This window comes from Prosopis cineraria, unplaced genomic scaffold, assembly GCF_029017545.1.
Source record: "Prosopis cineraria cultivar Desert tree isolate PC_DT_omini unplaced genomic scaffold, ASM2901754v1 PC2, whole genome shotgun sequence".
NCBI classification, from domain to species: domain Eukaryota; kingdom Viridiplantae; phylum Streptophyta; class Magnoliopsida; order Fabales; family Fabaceae; genus Prosopis; species Prosopis cineraria.
Genome location: NW_026555333.1, coordinates 25,653,027 through 25,675,760, shown reverse-complemented (window position 1 = coordinate 25,675,760; position 22,734 = coordinate 25,653,027). Strand labels below are relative to the sequence as shown.

At 34.2% G+C, this 22,734-nt stretch overlaps 2 long non-coding RNA genes and 2 other non-coding genes across 10 annotated transcripts; all 4 read left to right on the top strand.

Annotated features, from left to right (window-relative positions):
- The first annotated feature begins 2,356 nt into the window (after positions 1–2,356).
- LOC129299365 (uncharacterized) lies at positions 2,357–7,792 on the top strand. 6 transcript variants are annotated; one of them, XR_008590552.1, is made up of 6 exons: positions 2,357–2,867; positions 2,977–3,146; positions 4,919–5,150; positions 6,056–6,230; positions 6,643–6,738; positions 7,506–7,792. It is a non-coding gene; the product is annotated as an uncharacterized LOC129299365 (long non-coding RNA). The 6 variants fall into 6 exon arrangements; XR_008590553.1 differs by having other exon boundaries at positions 4,400–5,150; XR_008590551.1 differs by having other exon boundaries at positions 2,977–4,675.
- Positions 4,575–4,790, top strand: LOC129304316 (small nucleolar RNA U3). The gene has a single exon (XR_008591681.1). It is a non-coding gene; the product is annotated as a small nucleolar RNA U3 (small nucleolar RNA).
- Positions 6,254–6,472, top strand: LOC129304314 (small nucleolar RNA U3). The gene has a single exon (XR_008591679.1). It is a non-coding gene; the product is annotated as a small nucleolar RNA U3 (small nucleolar RNA).
- Positions 7,793–19,788: 11,996 nt separating the features above from the next.
- LOC129302205 (uncharacterized) lies at positions 19,789–22,671 on the top strand. 2 transcript variants are annotated; one of them, XR_008591206.1, is made up of 2 exons: positions 19,789–20,119; positions 20,990–22,671. It is a non-coding gene; the product is annotated as an uncharacterized LOC129302205 (long non-coding RNA). The 2 variants fall into 2 exon arrangements; XR_008591207.1 differs by having other exon boundaries at positions 20,347–22,671.
- Positions 22,672–22,734: the final 63 nt, after the last annotated feature.

Sequence of the window (22,734 nt, the reverse complement as noted above, 5' to 3'; positions counted from 1 at the left end):
TTGACTTTGGCAATTACAGGATAAATATGTTTTGACTCTATTCATACACTCACTTCAAAATTATTGAAAAGCTAGCTTTAATTTTACAAAATCATGCATTCATTAATGTTCTACTTTCTTCTTACTTGGAATACTTGCTTGAGAAATTGATGAGGACAAAATCATGCATGCTTGGTAAATGGATAATCTATTAATTGAGCTATTTTACTTGTTTTTCTACTCAAGGATGAGTAAAAATTTAAGTTTGGGGTTGTGATAACCTATAAAAATTTATGTCATCTCAATGCATTTTCCTATAGTTTCATATGCTTTTTGATGAAATTGTGCATACTTTTGGCACATATAATAGGAAAATGTGCATATTTCACACTTGGGTTAAAATGACAAAATCTTGGTGTAAATTGTGCATAATTCTTTATCTTACTATAATTAATCTTGGATTTACAAAATTTCTTGCCTTCTTAGGTTGTTGGAACATTGTTTGAGAAGTAAAAAAGGAGTTACGAAGTTATTACATCAAGAAAAAGTCAAGATAAAGAGTGAAGAATTAAGTCTTAGCCCAAGTACTCTTGGCCTCAGCCGACAATCCTTCAGCCTCAGTCAAAAGCTAGAAATACAAATCAATTAACGGGTTTTGGCCGTAGCCAAGGAAGAATTGGCTGCAATTAAGAGATCCTGATCGAGAGGTTTTGGCTGCAATTGAGGAAGAATTGGCTGTAGTTGAGAGGTCTTAACTGAGAGGGTTCCTCTCAACTGAGAGGGTTTGGCTGCAGCCAGGGAAGAATTGGCCACAACCAAAAGCTTTTTACTGAAACTATGCATTTTTTAATTAGACTTGAAGCTAGAGTTACATATGCAAAATTCTTGCACTTTGAAGAGAGAGCTACGATTTCCTAAGGTTCTTTGAGACTTGCTCTACTAGGGTTTAGAGTTCTTGAAGGAAATTTGGCTAAGAATTGAAGATTTAAAGAGATTCAAGTGGATTTCTTTCAGTTTTTCTTCTTCTCTCCCCTTTTCTCTCTTTGTTTATGATATAGATGCTATATATTGTGTCATTTATGGCTCTTTTCTAAACATGAGTAGTTAGTTCTCTTATTATAGGATTATTTTGAATCGTTGTATGGATTAAGACTTGAATATTCCTCTTTTTTTATCATTAATGATGTGTGTGTGTGTGTGTTTTTTTATTTTATCCTATGCTTAGTGCTTCTAAATGTTTGCTCACCATTTAGATTATTTTGTTCACTTAAGTTGTGCTTGAAAGAGCTAAGTTAGGTGGAGAACTTGAATAAAATAGTGTTGGACTTAAAATTTACAAAGATAAATAGATGATTTTGTTAGTAAAATAGAGATATTTTATTGACTCTTTATAGTTTTATTAAGATTGGAGCTTAAAAGTTATTTTTGCTATTTATTTTTAAGGGATTGTGAAATTTTAGTGTTTGCAAATATATTTGATTTTAATTTAAGAAAGCTTTTTCAAGTAATTTTTTTATTAGCAGCTTTTTCAAGTAAATTAGAATATTAGACTAATACTTATTTTCATTAAAAATATATTTGAGAGGAAAAGGAAAGAGATAATTTTAGATCCTCACCTGTTGAAGTTAAGGTTTCAACAAATTTTAATTGCTTTAAAACACTTATTAATCTAATTTTTATTACTTTCACACAAACATACTATTAATTTTATTTAACCTATCTTAAAGTTTAATAGTAAATTTAATCCTCATTTGTCTAAATTCTTATGGAAATAATAACTTTAGAATATTCTAAAATTGTGACCACCGCACACTTTACGCTTGATGTCGGATAGGTTACAATTAATTATGATGATATCAAAAATTAAACTCATTTAATTATAGTTAATATTAATGAGAGAGATAATATAATAAGGCTTAAAAATAATATTAAAAAATATATTTAATAAAACTTTATTTTAACAAATTATCTTATATTTTAAGATATTAAATTATTTTTAAAATTATCTTATAAATTAATACAGATGGAATAGTATAAAAAAATTTCAATATATTAAAAATAATAAATCTAACTACTTATGCATGATTAATATTAATAAATTAATATTTTTTAATAAAAAATGTTAGACATTTTTTGAGAGAATAAATATTTATAAATGTAATGGATTTTTTATATTTTAAAATATAATTAATGTATTTTTTTAAAATATTATAATAAATAAATTATTTTATATTTATTTTCAAATAAAATTTTATTAAATAAAAAATAAATATATAAAAATTATGTTAATTTGAATAGAAATGAAATTCAGTTATATATTGGTAGGGAGTAATTTAATTTATTTCATTCACAACAAAGAACCGTCGTTGTCATTGGGTGACAGGGCCCGTATCCCGGTGTGACGAATCAGTAAGCAACGCAGTGACGAATTTTCACTTGCTTGTCTGATAAGCTTTCCGTCTTTTTGATTACTGAAGCAGTGGATTGCTACTTCATTCCAGAAGTTTCAAGCCATAATGAAAAAAATTCTAGTTCGCATTTGGTGAGATGTGATACTATGGCTTCTTACTTCTTAAATCGATATTTTAATCAATAATTTATGTTCTCGAGTGTTTCACTTGATGATTTGTCGGATTTGTTTCACTATAGTGCATATTCTTCATATTACTGAACCTTCTCACGGCGTTGCTTCGGCTTGGGCATTCTTTCATCTCCTTCCCCTTTTTCAATTTAGATTTGGGGATTTCACAGCCTGTGACTGTTATATAAAAAACTTCCGTTTCCTTTCTCGTTCTCTGTTATGATTCCCTGAACTGCAAATTTTAAGTTCATTTTCTTAGTACTTTCCAGTGCATCTGAAATTTGCAAGATCATTTTCATCTTGGCAGGTTTGAATTCGTTCATTTTTTGATCTCAATACAAGCCACGTCAAATTCATTAGCGAACCTTAACTAATTTGCTTAATATGATGCTTGGACCTTAAAATTGGTTGTGTAGGTGGTTTGTTGGATGCGAACAGGGGAACGACTAGCATCGAAGATGAGAATGGCGTAATGTCGATAGAGAATCAAGATCCAAGTCTATTTGATTCAGAGGCGTTAAACAGGAGAGGTTAGATCTGTCATTACCAGGACATTATCGTTGTTCAGGATGCACTATCTGGAAAGGTATATGTACACTGCATCAGTCCTCATGTCTGATATCAACTCTAGAAAAGTAGTGAGATTTGGAGGGTATATTTTCAGCTGGTAAAAGATTACTGGTTGTATTCTTCTGGTTTGACTTGAAATGCTTCAAATGCAGTGTTTTCAGACACTATCTTTATGTTCGTGAAATTTGATCCGCACGCCTTATGTAAAATTGGTTAAAATTGTTTGCGCTGATATGTTAAAGTTCAAACTTCTGCTTTGCCATGCATGAATAAGAAGCTGAGAATTTTTGTTGGCAGCTTTCTGAGAAGCAAAGATACTTCATAAAACCATTTAATTAGCTTAGTCTCTCTCTCTATTTTTTTTTTAATTAGATGCTATATTATGTAATTTGTATCTCTTGGCCTCTATTGAATGCTTGGCTTGAATCAACTGTTTTGTTTGCGAATTAAAATTTCTGATAGGCAATGAATTATCTCATTAGCCACTCTGGTGTGCAATCTCTTTTATGTTTATTATTTATTACTTAGGTGGGCCCCTATATATCATATGAAATTGAGAAATGACTTGCATTGTTTATTTTTGGTTTGTGAGTAGTGCTACCTGTTATGGATTCTTATTTTATGCCATTGTTTTACGAATTAACAGAAGCAGGTTTCTTGACAAAACTCCGATGCTTAAGTTAGTAAATGTTGAAAGAGTGTGTGATATTAATGGGAATTTATAAAGGACGAGCTGAGGGAAAATATGTACTTCGATGTTTTTTTTTTTTTTGGGAAAAAAATTGGTTTATTCCTTTGTAGTAATCGATAATTTCTTCTTTGATGTCAATAATGTTCATAAAGATATCTCACGGGAGGGGTCTCTGTTCACATAATGTTGGCTAAATACACCGTATTCTTGATATCCTATGCGGATTTCCTTTTGCATAATGCTCAGAAAGTTGAAGGTCAAAAGCATGAGAACGATAATGTTTTAAATTTTTGGGCTCCAAGACAGAACGCATCAAGAGAAACAAAAAAGTAAACACATTATGAATCAAGATAACAGATTGTTCGACTGTAATTATCTTTTATTAGAAATTCAGGATAAACTTAAAACTTGAGTCCAGTATGATCTACAACCAGATTATCATGCCTTGAAGCACATTTAAATATATGCCAAATCATATAGGATAATGGGATCAAATTTTGTATGTTCAATGCTTATTTTATTTATGAGTATTCTGTAAAAAACTACGATACTGACAAGAAGCGCACATTCTGAGGCAGAAATCACGTGACACATCACCTCTCTACGGCTAAATACACCAAGGGCCATCAAGTTTATTACGTTCATGTAGATAAGCTTATGGGCATTTTTGGGACTAAAGGTAACTAAGTCCCATGTTGAATACAACATAATCAAAATTGGAGTATAAAAGGTAGGAAACCAACGCAATTAGTTACGACCTTACTTGAACAGGATCTGTTCTATAGGCTCGTACATCTGTGTCCTTGAGTTTGAAGGAGACAAGAACCACAGCTTGGTTGATCAAGTATGACCAGGTAATCAGAGCGTGATTATTGGTCTGGTTGCCCAGATTTTTGTTAGCTTGGCTGCAGACGATCATTCCCAGGCAGTTCAACTGTGTGGGATGGTCACTTGGTTGTCTGACAAGCTTCCAATACTTTTTGCTAGTCCATCTAACTTCTCATTATATTTTATGATTAAGTTGTTACTCTTTTTTTTCTTTTTTAAATATTCTGAGTCAAACCCCCCCCCCCCCCAATGTGTGTTTTATCTTGCAGGATGGCTGAAGCACCATGTTCTTTGGAAGGACCGCCCTTCTTTGTATCCGTTATGTTTAAATTGTTATTCTTTTTTTCAAGTATTCTGAGCTTGGAAGCAAACTTTTCCTCCTATGCATGCTATGTTTTGCTGGATGGCTTAAGCACCATGTTCATATATTTGGAAGGATCGCTCTTCTTTTTACGCATTTGTCTTGGACTTCATCTAAATCTTTTGAAGAGAATAAACCAAGTTAGTATGGATCCTCCTGAAATATCCTTTGCTTTTTTCGTGATGTTGGTTCTTGTTATCACTGTTTGTATTGTAGTTCAAAAATCTCAATACTGTAGCCTTACTTGTTGCTAGGATTTTGATCAGTAGATAATTTATATATGTATATGTAATGTGATAGAATAAAATTAAGCCACTAAAGGTGAGGAGTTTAGGTAGCTTAAATTGGATCTTATGCAAACATGTATTCATATATGAGGAGTGATAGAATTAAAAAAAAAAAAAAGATTATATGTGGGAGTCAACATCTCATCATTATATTTATTAGTTCAGTCCCCCTCCCCCCTGCCCCTCTTAATTAAAGTCCCTCTATATACGTCAGATGCAGCGTAGGTTCAACCATCATAGCCATACATACCCAAAATTTTTTTTAATATTAGAGTATAACTATTGATCAATACATATACATTCATCTATTATAGTTGTGAAAGATTTTAGGCAGATTAGTCCAAATGAAGTCTTTGTTTTGTACGTTTCTTTTAAACTAAATGACTTTCAATACATCAATTTGGAATTACGGAAATGTGATTATTATGTTAACAATAATAAGTAATAATGTAATGCATTGAAAGGGTTTACTGGCTATGTATTTACTTACTGATTTGTTGTATTAGAGCTCTGGTTACCATGGAAAGACAAAGGTCATGCCGGTTGCATATTATCCAAAAAAAAAAACTTTTCTACATAATGTTAGTTGACTGGGACGGCTAATTAGAATTTCATTTAATGTGTAATTTAGTCGTATGTTTCTGTTCTCACAAGATTCTGGTGCCCAAAATCGAACACCATTCTATGATACTATAGCTTTGATCTCTGAGCTTCTTTTCTTTTCAATGTTTATTCTACTGATGGCTACACTAACACAGATCAGAAGCACAAATTCTCAAATAAAAAGGCACGTGACAGCAGTTTTGTTGAGCCAAATACCAAAAGTGCCCTCAAGTTTGCGGAGTTCGTGAGGATAAGCTTATGGGCATTCTTGCGACATAAGCGAACTAAATCCCACACCGAGCACACACGACCAAAATTGGAGTATAAAAGGTAGGAAACCAACGTAGATGGGCACGACCTTACTTGAACAGGATCTGTTCTATAGGTTCGTACCTCTGTGTCCTTGAGTTTCAAGGAGACAAGAACCACAGCTTGGTTGATGACTTATGACCAGGTGATCAGAGCGTGATTATTGGTCTGGGCTGCCCAGTGTAGGGTTCAGCCGGACCGCAGAGGATCGTTCCCAGGCAGTTCAACTGTGTGGGGATGGTCACTTGGTTGTCTGACAAGTTCCAATCTTTTTTTTATTAGCTGAGCCCAAGCAAGTTTCGTTTAATTCCTCTTAAGCACCGAAAGCTTGAGACATCCTGATGCTCTGCAGGATGGCTGGCGTGCTATGTCTGCTATGCTCTGTTTCGAATGATTGAGGCGTTCTGATGATTCGCGTTTGAATGATTTGCAGAGTGACTGAAGTACTATTTCCCGAAACATAGAGAAAGATCGTCCTTCTTTGGGCGTTCGTCTTTTAGAATATAGTGAAGAGATTATGTCGAGTCAGGTATAGATTCCTGCTTCTAGTTTTCTTTCTTTTTCCCTTTGTGGCGTTTGCTTTTTTCTCCCCTGGTGAAAGGCGGTGTTTTTGTCCAAATGTCTAATACTGTAGTGGTATGTTCTGAATGGTTGCTTGGATTGGGATCAGTAGATAATTAGATAAGATATGTGGTGTTAGAATGGAATTAAGCCACCGGAGGCTAGGGTCTTGGGAAGTTTGCAGACATGATACTGAATGTAATATTGGTTTTTTTTGGGGGGGGGGGGGTTTTCCTGGTGGAAAAAAATTAACTTATATGATTATTTCACTTTTTATTATGGTTTTGATCAAAATTTACTGGTTACTTGCTTCTAATATGAAACCAAATATTATTTTTGTTATATATTATCTAAACAATTTTTCAGTTTGTTAAGTTGATTTTTTTTGAAAAAAAAATATATCTAAATATAAACCTCGTTGCAAAAATTATCTTTTTATCAAGTTGATTACTGACAAATAGACTTCAGATAAATTGCTTTGGAATCAAACGTGGATATAAACCGAATTAAATTCTGCGGTGTTATATTGGTTAACCTTTATTGTTGAGTTAATGGCTCTATGATATCGACATCGAACACTTGATGTATGTCTAGATCTTAAAAAAATAAAAAAAAAATTGCCTGGGAATCAAATGTGTTTGGTAACTATTTTATGTGTAGCTTTGATTTGAGTTTGATACTAAATTTAATGATTAATTCTTTGCTACTTATATGATTTTTTCTTGTATAATGTAGATTGCAAGATGCCGGGCTTAGATCTGATTTATGAAGGCTGCTTGTTTTGTATTCATAGCTTCGATGTTGATTTAGTGGCCATGTGAATCTGGACATCTGGTTGTTGTGATTGAATTTTAATGTTTTAAAGACTTAAGTAGACGGTAGGCTTGAGCTTGAATCTTGTTTCAAGTAAATTATACCATGCATAACGCTTTATTAGTACGTTGTTGATTTAGCTTGAATTGTTGTTTCTTAATACGCTGCTTTGCTGTGTTGAATTTTAATTTTGATTGAATATGGATCTACATTCCATGGTGGGCTTAAGATATGCTTGTTATGTTTTATTTTATAAAAAAAATGTGTGTACAAGTTATAGATTTGATTTAGCTACTATTATTTTACAAGTTTATTGTTACATACAAGTCTTGTACGTTCTGCTTTTTTTTTTTTTTAAATCTTTTTTAGAAGAAAAAAATAGCAAAATAGGCTCAATTAGCCAACCAATCGATTATGACGCCTAAAAATCAAATTAATTGATCATATTGATTTGTTAAATTTTAGTTCGATTTTTGTTCAGTTTGATTACATTGTTTGGTTCAATTTGGTCCATATTATTTGTTTGGTTAATTGATTTTGTACGTTTTGACGTTAAACCGAATTGATTGATGCTCACTTCTATTGGCAAACATTGGTTCTGTTGTGCGCTCAAGCGTGGAAGAGGGAAGCATAGATGATGGCTTAGCTTTACCCAAACCAAATCTTACGTATCCTCGTACATGTATGTAATGTATGCCATATGGCCAAAAAGTGTGCTCCTTCAACTTTCGGTTGAAGTAGTTTTATAAACGGACTTCATTTTGGGAACAACTTTTAAATGTTTGAATAATAACTATTTTCATGAATTGATTTGTGAAAATTTAAATTATAGTTAAATTGAAAATGAATGAGAATTATAAGTACTAAAATATTTTTTACGCTATAAATTTGAAATTATAGTTATTCAAGTTGAGAGTTTTGTGCGAAAGTTGAAGGAAAATTTGCATTTACTAATCCCGCTAGGAAAAAAAAGGAGAGAAATAAATTGGTGTCTCAAGAATTGTTAACTTCATTTAATCGCCTGTAAATTAGTATGAAAAAGGCATTAATTGATCCAAGGAGTGGCATATCCAACCACATTTTTAAAGTTAAATTGATTCAATTGGTCTTACTTTTCTGGAACACCAAGAGTCATAGGTTCTCAAAGTAATAAAAGAAAATAAGATAAATAAATCTATTGAGATGATATTTTATACTTTTCTCAACGGGCACGCTTAAGAGAATTTTCAAAGAGTTTAATGAATTATTTTACTGATAATGTGCTAGCTTTTAAGTTGCTAATCATATTTCTAAACGCAAATATAAATGAAATCTAAGTTACTAGATAATGAAAGACTAAATAAGATCTAAATGAATAAAATTTAAATCTAGATAAAAACTAAATATCTAAATGAAATCTCATAATAAATAAAATCTCCTGAATAATATTCAAATAAAATAATAAAATTAGATTTAACTTATCTTTGTATCGCTTTCTTTTTGAATAAATCTTTAAGGGAATTTTATCATTACCTCTCTTTTGGAAACTCAACTTGTCCTCAAGTTAAAAAGAGGAAAATTGAGCTCGCGAGAGGTTGTAGTCTTCCCAATTTGATTCTTCTACAGGTCATCCTTGCTATTGCACCAATAATTCAAGCGACTTATGTCAAGTCTTGTGATGAGCTAAGACTTGATCCAGTGTCACATGGAACTCAAAATCAATAGTGATTGGTAAGGAAGCTAGAGAAACAGGTGGATCCAACCCATAAGCAGGGTGTAGGAGAGATGCATGAAAAATAGGGTGAATTCAAGCATCTGAAGGAAGGTCAAATTCATAAGCTACCTTGCCAATCCACCCAAGAATCTTATAAGGGCCAAAGAAACAAGGGGACAATTTCTTAATTTTTGTCTTGGTGAGAGACTATTGGCGAAAGGGTTGGACCCATAACCCAACAACATCACCTTCAGCATACTCGACTTCCCTCTTGTGCTTGTTCGCATAAGCCTTCATCCTGTCTCAAGCCTTATGAAAATCATCTTTTAGGAGTTTGAGCAATGCATCCCTTGTTTCCAATTGGTCTTCTAAATCAACTATAGGAGTTTCACCTTTCACATATAGAAAGAGGGGAGGCAAATCTCTACCATACACCAATTTGAAAGGAGTAGATTTAGTGGATGCATGATGACCTATATTGTTTGAGTATTCGGCCCATCAAAGGAACTTGTGCCATAAACATGGTTGTTCATGCACAAAACATCAAAGACAGGCTTCGAGGCCTCAGTTGGTTACCTCTGTTTGATCATTTGTTTGGGGATGATAGGTAGCAGTACTCATCTTTAACTTGGTTTGACTCAGCTGAAATAATTCTTGCTAAAAGGAGCTCATGGAAGTAGGGTCCGTATCAAAGATAATTGAGTGAGGCATCCCATGTAGACAGATGATGTCTTCGTAAAAGATTGCTACGACAGCGACAATTCAATGAGGTACCATATGTAGATGGATGATTTCTTCATAAAAGATTGCTATGACCTTCTTTGTAGTGTAGGGATATGTAAGGGCAATAAAATGGGCATACTTGCTCAAATGATCCAGTACTATTAACCTTTAGAATTTCATATCATTTCATCACATTTTCTTTAGATTCTAATCTATTTTAGCTCAATTATGTATATTTTGATTGTCCAAATTAAGAAAATGTGCATTTTTCTTTGGATTTACATTCTTGGCTTTAATTTAATATTTTTTGGGCTACTTTCATGTTATTTTGGTTTAAAACTTAATTAGAAGCATTTCTAGAGCTTTGTTGATATTTTTAGAAGGCTTTTAGATGAAGAAATCAAGCACAAAGTGAATAACTTTAGTTAGCTACAAAAAGAGTGCAAAACTACCAAAGTCGTCCCAAAGTCATGACTTTCACTGTTGAGAGCAAAACGCTTCATTTTATTTATCTGAAAATGCTTATGTATGATGCATATATGTTGTGAACTTGACTTAGAATGCATTCTACACACTTAAAGACACTTTGAGAGCTTTGTTGTGTTAGGGTTTGAGCTTTGGATGAGTTGTGTAACATCCTAAGTTTCTCCATTAGTAATTATTTGTGTTTCCAAGGGTAATTTGGTCAATTTAGATGAACTATTGATTTAGCGAGGTTTGTGAGAGACTAATATAGTTTTTGAATCCTTAAACAGCCTTAAAAGAGGGTTAGGTCAATGTTTGAGTAGATCATGTCACGAAAGGAAGTTTAAAACTTTGTGAAACTTTCTGTGTCATGCACCACGGTGGGTGTGTTAATACACCGCAGTGAACATGTAAAATCTGCACTTATCAAACATAAAAAATAGATTAAAAATAAAAGGAAGAAAGAGGGATAATGAGAGAGCAACAGAGAAGAGCTTGTGGTATGCTAGGGCATGATCCCTATGCTACTTTGGAGGCATTTGGAGCTTGAATCACCATTAGATAAGTTACACATTTCCTCTTCTCCCTCATTATGCAAAAAATCTAGAGATTTAGGGTAATGGGGGCTTTGATTTTGGTTTCCTTAGGTTTAGACCGAACCTATTGGTTTATTCAAGGTCTTGGGGAGTTAACTTAAGTTTATGAGTTTTATGGTGATTGAAAATTTTTGGTAAGGGTTTGGACAACCTTAAGTATAATTCAAAAATTTTGAGATAATGTGGAATATTGGTTAGTAATTTTAGTCTGTTGGGATGTTTAATATGATGGTTAGAGTATTTAAAAATGGTTGATGTTGTTAGAAAAGGAATTTGGGTATTTTAGACGCTTACAACCTAATGAATTAGGAGTTATTCAGAGTAATAATTGATGATTGTCACTTGATTTTGTAGATTGAGCATTGCTATCGTGCACATAGAATGTGTGAAGCTAATGTTAAGCCACGGTAACCCTTTTGTGTGACAAAGGGTTGAGGTAACCATTTAGTTTATTATGTTTATTAACTATTATAACAGTATAGAAATAAATACAAATGATAAAGTTGTGGTTTTGAAGAGTTTTGTGCATAACATGAAAATTGATTTGTAAAAAGTTATTGATTTTGATTGATACGTATATACTATGTATATAAGTTTGTAATGTGAAAATGTGAAGAAAAGTAGTGGAAATTGTGAAAGAGCATGATCATAGGGGGTGGGAGTTCACCCGAGATGTGTGGGGATATGTGTGTGTGGAGATATGTGAGTGAAAAATTCATATGGTCGGGCTGACACCGTAGGACATTCGGTACAACATTATATCCGGGCAATTTGGCAACTTTTTAGTACCCATTAGGGTGTGGTTAAAAGTCAACGATGCTTCTATCATAAGTGTATGAAGAGGAAAAAAATCATAGTCCATAGGTGAGTTGGATTACTTTTGGCCAGGTGTTTCTACTACCAAAAGTGTGCTCAGGTTAACAAGTGATTGAGCCAGGAAAGCCTATGGTTTCATGTCGGGGAGCATTGGAGGTTCGGTGGTTAGATGATCATGCTAGTATGAAATAATGTGGATTTGTTGTGAAAAGATGCACTTATCTCATAAATATGGTATACTTGTTATTACTATAGTTTTGATACTTTATCAAGGTAATTTATGGTAATAAATATTTGATGAACTATATTGGTTACTGAAATATTTATCTCACCCCGTGGTTATATTTTACAGGTAAGGGTTCCGGTAGAGGTAAGGGGAAGGAAAGGGCAATTGAAAAGTGAAGAGCGTTGTAGTATAATTCTTTCCCTTTCTCTTTTGGATTTGTAATGAATATTGCCATTATATATTACCAGTTTAGGAACATGACCTTATTTTGGATATCACTTGTATGAATTTATAATAAGTGTGCATATCTTGATCCAAGATTGATGTTGTAGACTAAATGTGTGTGCTTGGTCAAGTTACTATTATAAGTGAAGAATTGGAAGAGATTTATGTGTCAAAATGACTAAGTGACATATGTGTTAGAATTTATCCACCCCTTTATGTTGTTGTGAATTGCAGTTTTAATAGTCATTTTGAATGTGAATGGTTAATTGTGTGTTATGATTGAATTTTCATGTTGTGTATGGTCCATTTAAGGTGGTCAAAATGTCTCTAGGGCTAATGAAATTTAGTATGGTGAGTTGGACATCTTTGTGTGTGTTTTGAAGTGAAAACGAACCATTTTGGGTTTAGGTATCCATCTTTTAAATAAATGATTATTTAAGTGAAACCTGTGCCATTAGATAGAGGGCTCAAAGAGTTTAGTATAGATACTTGAACCGATCAAATCGAATGTTAGATGGCAAAAAGGCACACCTTGGAAGTTCAAAGGGCTGTCATGACAGCAACCTGTTGTTATGATAATGGGTGTGCACCGCGACGCATGCAGCACGTGGTTGTTGCGTTGCGACAAACGGACCAAAATTTGCAAAAGAATGGTGTTTTAGACTAATTTTGATGTGATTTGTTTCCCATACTTCTGTATTTGTTCTAAATTAATTTTCAATCATAGTTTGAGCTCAAACAATATTTTAAAAATGCTTTTCTTGGGATCTCATTAATTTAACTTATTATCTTTTAAACCCTTAGATTGTGATAACTTCTTTATGAAATTTTATCTAATCTTAGTTGTCACAATAGTGTGTGAGTATTGTCCTAATAATGTCAAGGCAGATATTACAAGTTGGGTTTTAGAGTTGAAGCTTTGAAGACATTTAAAGCTTTATTTCTTCTTGATTTCTCTTATAATCTTGTCATGGCTATTAATATCTTGCATGTTTGTAGCTTTTTGATGCTTATGAGTAGCTAAACTTTTTGCTCTAGGATTATTTTAAAACTTTGTATGGATTAACAATAAATTCTTCCTCTCTTTTTTATGATTAATGATATATATAGATGTGTGTGTGTGTGTGTTTTTTTTTTTTTTTAATTTTGCTCTTCTCTTAATGCTTTTAAGTGATTAGCCACCATTTAGATGTTGGGTTTAGTTGATTGATTCTTGAAAGGGCTAAGTTGAGTATAGAACATGGGTAAAAGAGTGCAAGAACTTGATATTTCTAGCAAGAGAGAGATATACTTGCTAGCATTGCATAGCTACATTAAAGTTGGTGTTTAAAATTGAATTTTATTAATCGTAATAAAAAATTGGACAATTAATTTAACTAAACACTTGTTCATGACTTGAGAGAGCTTGTCTAATATTTTTAGAACCCTAGATTAGTACTTATTTTCATTAAAAGTATTGAGAAGAGAAGGTAATTTTGATATTCTGAAATACAAGGGGAATAAATAATTTTAGGTCCTAATTTATGCTTAAAGTTTACAAATCATTCTCTTTTTCTTATTTTCTAGTTTTAGTTTAGTTTTCTTTATCAACCTTCACCTCATCATGTTTTGCTCAATTTGATTCAATTTGTTTAGTCTTTTATTTTATCACTATTTTTAAACAAATATCCGAGAAAATGATACTTTATTTTCATTATATTTGTAATATCCTTCTTCTTCTATTCCATGATTAACTCCAAATCTCAAGTATTAAAGAGATTGGATTAAGGTAGCTAACAAAATACCAAGTTTTAAATAGCTAGACAAATTGGGATCCCAAGTTTACAGAACTAAAACCATTTTCAAAATCCTTTCTATTGACAAATTAGAGTTCACAAATATGTGAAAATATAGAATCATTACACACATGAGTGCATTTGCTTAAGAATTTGAAAACAAGGAAATTCTAAAAAATTTTGAGTCGTGTGTGCTGCGGCTTGTCGATCATGCACCGTGGCTTATGGTAACATGCGCTGCAACGCAATTGCATGAATTTTGACTGTAAATTCTGTTATCAATTTGATAGCTTTTAGGGCAATTTTCAACACGCCCCAATATCTCCATCTGACTCTGATTGATGCAAACTAGGTGTCTACGGAAAGTTCTTTCCAAGCTCTAACTAATGGCATTGGTTTCATAAGCACATTATTTCTCAATTAAAATTTGGACACTCTTTTCAAAACTTAAACTTTTCAATGATTTTCACAAAACCAATTATCCAATTTATTTACTAAAAGCCATTAGCCATTTATACCTAATTGACTACATGCAAAACATCAAAACTAACTATGCAATGCACCATATCATATTAAATACTCATAGATCACATTTTCACTACTCAACCCCTTAATCTCAAAAACACAATAGGTGGAGTTTGAGCACATTTCCATCCATTAATCCATAACCAGCACATAATATGTCGTACTCTTACTTGTATTAGTATTTTGGCTTTATTACATATTTTACAAAACTTCAACCCTAAGGCCCAAAATACACTTACAACTCACAAACACATAATACAAGTAAGAACCAAAAATGGATGAAACATAGTTAGCAATTTGAATTGTCAAATACACATAATGATAAAAAAAATAAAGAGGCATACTAAATAGGATCCAATCCTAAGTCTCTAGATGGCTTTCTCTTTCCAAACTCCTTGAGCTATTCCTTGTAATATTGAAGTTAGTAGGGTAAGTACAATTACTCAATAACCAAGGTCTAACTAACCCATACTGATGCATATCAATTAGTTTAAATGCAAGTGGGATATATATAAATAATTCTTCAAACCAGGAACATCATTTGAGAATATAATTCCATACCTCCAAGCATAAAAGCACATACTTGGAAAATAATGCCTTTTAACAATTTTCTTATCAAAGAAAGTTTGTCACACATTTTAATGACATATAATCGAAAGTCATTAAGACTTAACTTGTAATTATTAACATTAGGGACGCAATACCGACAACCATGTGCTCTTACTCACTATATACATGATCACACCTCCTTTATATCCTCCTTATTTCTTTGACATGAAACTATGGGCTATAACACAATGAGATAGTCTATAATCCATGACTTCCCTAGCTTAAATACTTGTGGGGGGTTACTTGGCCAAGACACACCCAACTTACTTATGGAACACGGTTTCCCCCAATCCTCATACTATAGGATGTCATACACCCTAAACTAGCTTCCTCGTTGAACCAGTATATAGCTAGCTAGGTTTGAGTCCCTTGTTGAACCAGTGGGATAGTCCCTCATGGAACAGGTGGGACAATATGAATATAATCAATCCAAGCAAGCCACCACTTCGATGGGAGCCTTACCACATGGATTTAATTCTCTACTCCTCTTCCTAGGTGAACTCCTACCTCTCTAGATCATGCAATGCATATTTATGCAAAATTCATATTTAATTTAATTCATAGCATTCTACATAGTCAATTTCATTAAACTTCACCATTTTACAACTCCTTGAACTTCTTAAACACATTGTCATTGAATTCCAAATCAAACAAGTCATTGAACTCTGATTTAAACAAGTCATTGAACTCCAACTTTGAAAATCATTGTATTTCTATCACTCAATCATTGAACTTCTATTTTCATAATCATGATACCCCACACTTTAACAATCATTAAACTGCACAATTCCAAAATCATTGAACTTTTTTGACTCACCAATTCATAGTGGGCTTTTTCAAGCAAAGCAAGCCACATTTACATTTTAATCAATTTCACATAGTTCAATCATCATTTATCACTTAATAACTAATAAACACACAAAAGTTTAAGCTAGAATTTTCCTGATTACCTTCTCAAAGGTTTCACCCCTTGAATACTCACTCTCTAAGCTTTTTAAGAAGCTTGAATGGTGCCAACACTATTCACTCTACAAGTATTTACAATGCAAATTATTAATATCCACATTTGAGCTAATTTTCACCACCAGTTCAACATTTCTTAATACTCAAGATTTATTCTTAACTCATGTAAAAGTACCCATAAGGCCTCTTAGCTTCCTTTAACCCTCATTAATAATATTGAGCTCTTTAATGTCATAAATGGAACCACATTGTTCCCAACCACCATACTTATGAAAATTTTGGACATTGAATGTCCTTCAATCACTAATCATCATATAATCATAAATACCAAGTTTGCTTAGCTCAATATACTCCTATTAACTCTATTTAAGTCAATGGGTTTGGATCCATAGCCTCTATGAACTAAAAATACCATTATCAATCAAACCCTAACCTCTACCATTAAGAAAATGGAAGAAGAGAGAAAGGTTTAAGTAAGGAAGCTTACCTTTGATGTTTATAAGCTCCAAAATACTTCTAATACTCAGTCTTCCTAAGCCCTAGCACCGTCCTTTCACTGTTCTCTGGTGTTCTTCATTTCTTCTCTTCTCCATTGTATCAGATTCGCGACTTATCACAGTAAAAAAGTGACCATGTGTTGTGGTGGATGCACAATGCACCACTATGCATGGCACAGAGAGCTTCTTCCAAGCGTGTTGTCACACATACACCGTGGCGACTTATCCATAAGCCACAGTGTGTGGCACAGAAGCTCCCTTCTTAAAATTTCTTCCTCTTTTATTCTCGGGTGACTTGATTCTCCTTTAGACCTGCATTTAAGGCTAAAATTGAGACCAAACACGCCCGTTAGGCCTCTTTGTCTACACACCTCACTAATACACACTTAATTAATCTGATTGAGCTTAGATAATCTAGTTCAAAATTGATGCTACAATATTACTTGCTATGACTTATGCACTTGCGGTGAGCAATAACTACTACCAATGTAACCTTGAAGTCACTTGACTTTGGAAGGCTGGTGATAAAGTCAAGTGGCATATCTTCCCAAATCTAGGAGGGTATTGATAAGGGATAAAGAAGACCTACTGGTGTTGATGTTTGATATCTATTTTGCTAATAAGTGGTACAATGTTGTACATACGCTTTCACATTCGACTTCATGGAAGGCCAATAAAAGTGCCTTGTGAGCCGCTTAAAGGTTTTAAGAAAACCTTCGTGTCCCCTAGTAGTCAATGAGTGAGCTTCCGCTAATAATTTGGGTCTTAATTGTGATATGTAAGGAATGACTACTCGATTGTCATTGAAGAGCTTTTGGTCAACCAAATGGAATGTGGATTGAGAAGATGGGTCCCTTTGTAGAATTATCTCACTAGTAAAGAGATCTAATGCTAGCTCAAAGGATAGATCTTGTAATTCAGATGCAAGTGGCATTGCCATGTGGAAAAAGTCTACATGTTGGGGTCACCTTGACAAGGCATCCACTCCCTTGTTATCCGCACATACCTTGTGGATAATAGTGAAATTAAAGGGTAAAAGCTTTATGATCAATTGCTGCTGAGTGTTACTGGTGATGTGTAGTTGCAGTAGATATTGAAGGCTAGCATGATCCGTTCGTATGAAGAAATGTCTCCCAAGAAGGTAATGGTGCCATTTTTGTATGACAAGAATTAATGCTAGGAGTTCACAATCATAAGCTGATTTGCAATGGTTAGAGACAAAGAAACCTTTATTGAAATAAGCAATGGGATGGTTGTTTTGCATAAGGATAGCTCCAATTCCTTCCATTGATGCATCACATTCAATTGTAGATAATTCTTCAAAATTAGGTAGCTGTAAGATTGGGGCCATCATCAATGCAAGTTTAAGGCGATTAAAGGCCTTTTGAGCTTGTTCAGACTATAAGAAAGCATCCTTCTTAGTTAACTCAGTAAGTGGGCAAGCAATGATCCTAAAATTCTTTACAAAACATCGATAATACCCTGCAAGGCTAAGGAAACCATGTAGCTCTTTCACATTTTTAAGAACAGGCCATTCTTGTACTACCTCTACCTTTTTAGCCTCAACTTCCACTCCTTGGGTAGAAATTTTGTGCCCCCAAAAGGGAACTCGTGGCATCCCAATAAAGAATTCTTTTAAGTTAAAACAAAACACATTTTCTTGCAAGGCCTTCAAAACTATGCACAAGTGATCTTGGTGCTGTTGAAAAAAAGGACTATACACCAAAATATCATCAAAAAATACTAATACAAATTTCCTCAAATAGAGATGAAATAAGTCATGCATATTAGCTTGAAAAGTAGATGGGGCGTTAGTTAAGTCAAAAGGCATAACTGTGAATTCATAGTGCTCAAAATGAGTGTGAAATGCAGTTTTATGGATATCCTTAAGTAACATTCAAATTTGGTGGTAGCCACAATGAAGATCAAGTTTTGGAAAATAGATGGCCCCATATAGTTCATCTAATAACTCATCAATGCTAGGAATCAAATACTTATCTGGGATTGCAATGCTATTCAATTTATAGTAGTCTACATAGAAATGCCATGAACCATCTTTCTTTGTGACCAATAGGACTGGACTAGCAAATGACTAGAACTAAATTGGATAAACCCAAATTTTAGCAATTCTTCTAATTGTTTTTCAATTTTTGTTTTGTGATAGTATGGGTACCTATATGGTTGTAGATTAATAGGATTAGCCACTGGTAACAAAGGAATGGTATGCGCATGGTTTCTGAATGGAGGCAAACTAGTAGGTTTTTCAAAAACAGAGGTGAATCCATCAAACAACGGCTCTGGTTTAAAATCTTGGAATAGGATGAAGTCAGTGAAAGCAGCTATTTGTTGCATTGAATTAAATTGAGCACCTATAGTGTCAGTAGGTACCCCTTGAAGCTTATATCTCTTGCCATTCAACCAAAAAATCATAAAGAGTTGATTCTAGTTGGCTTGTACCGTATTGAGAGATGCTAACCACTTAATTTTGAGAATCAAATCAGCCCATCCCAAAGTGAAGGGGTAAAAATCTTCCTTAATGGTTAATCCCGTCAATCTCACTTTTATATTTTTGCAAATTCTATTGCAGTGCATAATACTACTGTCATAGATCTGAACTCCGAAGGTGGAAAGAGTCTAGGTAGGGAGATGAAGTTCCTGTACTAATACATCAGATATAAAATTATGCATGGACCTACTATCCACTAATAATAATACTTCTCGAGAGCAAAGCATGCCACGCAGTTTCATTGCTAATCCTGAATTGCCACCCAAAATTGTATTAAGTGAGATTTTTGCATCCTTTGGCTCCGTTTCACTTCATCCACAATTTCCAGCAATGCAAAAGACCCTTTACAGCGATGTCCAAGATGGAAAACTTCACCACAATGGAAACAAATCGCCTTCTCCTTCATTCTTTGGTGCTCGGCTTCCATGGGAAATGGTCTGGCCGAATTCAAACTCGCTGGTTTAAGTGAAGAAGATGAAGCCGAAGAAGCCTGGGACCTGTACACGTCAGTAGACGTGTTCGAGTATTCATTTTATTGCCTCTGATTTTGGTCACGTGCGAAAGAGGATGGGTAATTAGTAAACTGGGTCGGATTCCGAACTAGGTCGGGTTTTGACCCATGAGCACTCATCTTCCCTTCAAATTCTAGGGCCAGACTCATCACATGATATACACTCCCTGGTTTATGTATGCGCACATCAGAATGCAACTCGGCCTTCAAGCCGCTTAAGAAAACACTGAAGAAATAATGCTCTAGCCAATTTTTTACTCTGGTCGAATGTTTAGAGAACTCTTGCTGGTATTCTTGCACGGAGCCGATTTGTCTGATGCTGCAGAGATGTTCATTAGGATTCTGGTATTTAGGTGGACCATAGTTTTCTTGTGGCACAGTCACCAATTCTTCCCAATATAACAAGGTACGTTCAGAGTTTATCCATGAAAATAGATCTAATGTCTCCTTCTAAAGACATTGAGGCTATGTCGGCCTTTGATTCTTCTGGCGTGTGGTAGTACTGAAAGTATTTATTAGCCTTAAGAATCCATCCCCAAAGGTCTCCTCCATTGAATTTGGGAAATTCAATTTTTGGTTGAGGTGGATGAGGGATAGTGAAAGTCTGATTCTTCTTCGTTCTCTTCTTCCTAGTTAATTCGTCTTCGCCGGTCATCTAAGGCCTCTACTTTTTTGTGAAGCAAGTCAAGCTTCTCAATTCGTGATGCAATAGTAGCCAAATGGTCTGGTGTAGTTTGGCTGAGATTTTCTGAATTTTCGATATCTGAAGGTGTGTTGTTGGATAAGTGGGCAAGAGGGCTGACAGATTCATTCCCAATGCGTGTGGTAACCATGGTTAACTAGACTTTGATGTTAAATTAATAGTGCTCAAAATAATAATAAAAAAATAATAATAAAATAAATTTCTTAAAATAATATAGAATAAAAATTTTATCCTATATTTTTTTCAATAATCATCTTTAGAAGTTTAAGGAATTATTTTATTTGAATTGTTAGTTATATTTATAAAGATAAATATAAATAAAATTTAGATAATTAAATAATGAAAGATTAAATAAAATTTAAATTTAAATAAGATTTAAATTTAAATAAAAACTAAATATTTAAATGAAATCTCTTAACAAATAAATTTTTTTAAATAATATTCAAACAAAATAATAAAATTTAATTTAGTTTATCTTTTATTATTATTTTTTGAATAAGTTTTTAAGAGAATATTATCAAAAACACTGGATCTAGTAAGTCGGTCCACTGTTCACTGATTCCTCAAGTACAGGTGTCAATGTGCATGTCACTCCTCCAGTTCTTCGCTATCATAAGCGAAGCTTCTCTGATCTGCTGGACGGTTCTGATTCAACTTGTGAGTATCCAAATAAACGATCTAACTTTGATTTGGATCTTCATTCTGCGTCGTTGGATCATAAGCTTTCTTCACCGCAAGCACAGGTGTCTTCACGTGGAAAGGACCTCATTTACTTAACTACGGCAGGCTTCAAGTTTTTCACTCCACTCTTTTAATTCAGCAATTACCCATGTCTACACTTCATAATTGCTCTATCAGTCCTTTCTTCCCAAAAGACCAATTGTCCCGCTCAGTGACGAATCCAAGGGGGCGCCAGCAGGGGCTGTGGCCTCCCCACCATGTTTCAAAATTTCGTTTGTAAATGGTGAGTTAATTTTTATAAAAAAAAATTGCTAAAATCACCTTTAGGTCCCCACTTTTAAATAAACTTTTAGTTATAGCCCCCCATAAAACAATTTCTGGATTAGTCCCTGGTCTCGCTACATACCTCTTTCAGAGCAGACCCTGCTACTTTTAGTGCATGAGTGGAGACGTCATGAGGTATTCTAGGCTCGTTGAGATTTGGACATTATCGTTGAGCATAATACTTGCATGCGCAGACATCGAGTTCACATTCACGGTCGTCAACGCCTTCGAGTTGGATCAAGATGCTTGTTAGAACCGCGTTTCACATGGGCAAGCTGGTTTTATGGCATTCTTTGAAGTTATGGTTCATTAACCTGAACTGGGAAGCAAACGGACGTCAACATTATCCCCCTGTTCAGCATTGTTTGAATGGATTTTGGCCATTGCTTCCTCATCTGCGCGCAAAGCCGCCAAGAAATAGGCGCAGACCTCTCCTCATCCATAATTTCTGGCATGAAGCTCACATTCGCGTTTTTCCAGTTGTAGGTCATACATACTATGATTTCATGCATGTGGAAGCTCTTGATGGTGGACATCCCAACTTATCTCATATCACTTCCAATGGTTTTATTCAGCATGCAGTTTCGGATCCTCCTGTCCGTTCTCCTTCACCGTCAACATCTTTACCTTAAGGTCTGGTTGAGCTTGGTTTTGTTTCAGCATGTTTTCATCATCAAAGCTTAAGCGCAAGATTGCTCTGCTCCATTCTGATGAAACAGAGGAAGCCGTTGCAACTGGGTTTTTCGAGGTTTTGGCCAAAACACCTCGTACCTTTGCATGACTAACGTAGGGGCCTTCATGGATGCAGCATCATGGAGGTCCCACCAAAGGAACTGCAACTGTTAGGAAGTTATATTTTTACTTTCGTCTAGTTGGTCTGTCTGTTTTTGTTGTCGTCTGTTTGGTCGTCTATTTTCGTTTGTCTGCTTTTAGTTCCTTCATCTGGGTTTGTCTTCATCTGGTTCATGCACGTAAGTTTTTAAAAGTTCCAAAGCTTTTTGATAGGCTTGGTCTTTCAAATCCTACGGGATATTTTCCTGCATCTTGATCTTTTCTCTTTTTAGAGATTTTTTCCATGTGTTGCTTGCTAATCCTTCAAAAATGTCTTATGGACCTACCTTCGGATTGGATGAACCTGGTTTGGGCATATCTAATCAAGGAGCAGCTGTGTTTCTGGTTTATTTGGTTTCATTTTCTAAAGTTCCGTTTTTGTTGGTCCTCATTAGTAATACTTTTAGATTGGGCTTTCAGATTTATTTGAGGGCTTTTTGGTCTGTTGCACTTGATTTATATGTATACATACATTGACTTTT